Source organism: Solanum stenotomum, chromosome 2 (genome assembly GCF_019186545.1).
Source record: "Solanum stenotomum isolate F172 chromosome 2, ASM1918654v1, whole genome shotgun sequence".
NCBI lineage: Eukaryota > Viridiplantae > Streptophyta > Magnoliopsida > Solanales > Solanaceae > Solanum > Solanum stenotomum.
Window position 1 is genome coordinate 9884169 of NC_064283.1, and position 2589 is coordinate 9886757.

At 42.4% G+C, this 2589-nt stretch overlaps 1 long non-coding RNA gene across 1 annotated transcript; it reads left to right on the forward strand.

The window, feature by feature from the left end:
• The first annotated feature begins 381 nt into the window (after nucleotides 1-381).
• Nucleotides 382-2589, forward strand: LOC125856478 (uncharacterized). Its single transcript, XR_007445526.1, has 3 exons — nucleotides 382-507; nucleotides 967-1044; nucleotides 2319-2589. It is a non-coding gene; the product is annotated as an uncharacterized LOC125856478 (long non-coding RNA).

Consider the following 2589-nt stretch of genomic DNA (forward strand, 5'->3'; position numbering starts at 1 on the left):
GGCTTAAGTTTGACTTTGGTCAACATTTTGAGTAAACGCACTCGGATGAGAATTCCGTCAGCGTGGTTAGCTCCGAAATGTCGAGTTTGGTCTACATTGACCCTTCTTTTGTGTCTGGAGGTTTTCGATATCTTTCCGAGCCCTTTGTGGGTTTTGACTTAAAAGGGCTTTTGGAACTGGGACCCACTTTTTATCGAAATGACCTCTGATGGAAATTTTGACTGCGCCGTTGAGTCTGAAATATCGAATTTGGTATGGTTGCATATCTCGTTTGCGTGCACGGGGTTCCGAATGAGTTCGGAGCACCCCGTCGGGATTTTAAGTTTTGGAAATGTTGCAGATTTTCTGCAATAAATTGCAGAAAATCAGCAACATTTCTCAAATTTCAAACCCTCATCTCTCTCTCATCTCTCAACCGATTTGGGTGATTCAAAAGGCTAAGTTGTGAGATTTTTCGAGGGCAACGTGTTGGTGAGCTCGGATAGTGATTTGGAGTCCCCGTTTGAGGTAATTTTTGAAAAATACCTGCTGCCAGACCTCTTTTGTGAGCTTGATTTTGGAAATTTTTGAGACTTGTTTTCTTAGCCATTTTAGATCCGATTTTGGTGATTTTTTAGGCTATCTTGAGTGGTTTTTCGATAAGAACATTGTGGTGTTGTTAGATTTTACTGTAGATCGTCCGTTTTTGGTAAATACGCTGAATTAGCTGTTGTCCCATTTCTAATTTTTGAGAAAAATTGGGTTTTAGTTGCTTGTTGATATTGTGTTGTTCCCGAGCCCCGAATTGTGTCCCATTTTGGGACATGAGCTGGGGGAACTGGTTAGGACCCACTTTTGGGGTTAATTTTGGAATTTCCTGCGCGGGTCCCACGATTCTCGTTTTGACTCCAAAATTGACCCGTCTCTGTTTGTTGTGATTTTGGTGTCTAAACGATCGTTTTAACGTTGTGATACTATTTTTGATAGCGGGGAAGCGTTTCGAGACCGTTCATAAAGGGAAAGCTCCGAAGGAGTGATTTTGGAGCGTGTGTGATCGGCCTACAGGTAGGCTACGGTTTTCCTCTCTTAGATTGAGCTCGAGAATGTGAATGCATGTTGATTAGTTGGGATTTGCGTTGGGTAGTTATTGAATCTTGCATAGGTGTTAAGAAATCATATTTTCGGCCTATTTTCGGAATTATCGGGTAATTGTGAGCATGCTTTGTGTTTTTAACGGATCCTCCTCGATATGTGGAGTGCTTGCATGCTTAATTATTGTTTATTTGAAGAATGTTGGGCCTTAGTTTAGGTTTGACTAGGGCTTGCCTTAGAAATACATTATTCGGATCCAATAGTCCTTAGTTTTGCCCCGACGTCGCTCGACCGGCTTAGATCCCTGTAGACTGGTGTAGCAGACTTGAGTCTGATAGTTTGGGCCTTAGTTAAGCGATACTCTTTCTCCGACTATAGTTATCCTTATTTTTCCCGATGTTACGGCAGTTTTGCCCCGACGTCGCTCGGCCGGCTTAAATCCTTGTAGACTGGTGTAGCAGACTTGAGTCTGATAGTTTGGGCCTTAGTTAGGCGATACTCTTTCTCCGACTATAGTTATCCTTATTTTTCCCGATGTTACGGCTTCACGAGCTACATCGGCGACACTAGTTCTACTTCGCGATTTGAATTTGATTTTTGATTTGATTCCAAGGACTTACATTGATTGGCTAAGTATGGACGGCGTTCCATGGACATTTATGAGTGTGGATCGATTAGGACTCTTTCAGCAGCTACATTGGCACTTATATAAAGCATCCGGTTTAAGGTCCGGCCTCTATTTCCCAGATACTTATATAGAGCTTCCGGTTAGAGTTCCGGCCTCATATACTTGATATTTGTGATTGATTACTTGGATATTTCTTGTGAGCATCCGGTTCGAGGTCCGGCCTCCGTACTGTCAGATTCTACTAATTAGGGTTGAGGTTCTGGTTCGATGTTCTTCGTTCTTGGGTTCTTTTATACAATTCTCTTTAGTTTTAGTTATTCTGTGTACTCGTCGGGCTTATGGGGGTCCGTTCGGGTTTTTATTTAACTTGCGCATGAGTGTACCTTCTGGGCTTATGGGGGCCCAGTTAGGTGTAGTTAGCTTATAGATTACTTTAGTTAGTTCTTTGTACACTCGTGTGCATTCCCTTGTTAGTTAGATTTTAGTTATTGACTTCGGTTTGTGTTATTCCTTCTTTTCATATTGCCTTTACTTTTCAAGTTCAGTCGGCCTATGATGCCTACTGGGTACCGGTTGTTTTGGTACTCATGCTACGCTCTGCATCTATTTCGTGATGCAGGTCCGGGCACTAGTAGCCAGCGTTGATCGAGCTTGGAGCAGTCTGATCCGGAGACGGGAGTGAGCACACGACGTTTTGTACTATTTCAGTCTCCATCTGTATATATAGACTTGTCTTTTACCTTTCGAGACAGTCCAGTCTCTGTTGTCCACTTTTGGGACTTGTACTCATTTTGTTAGTAGCTCTGTACTAGTGACTTCCAGGTTCTGGGAGGGATCTTTATTTGTATATATGTTTTTGGTTTGCTTCCGCCTGTTTATATTGTTATTTG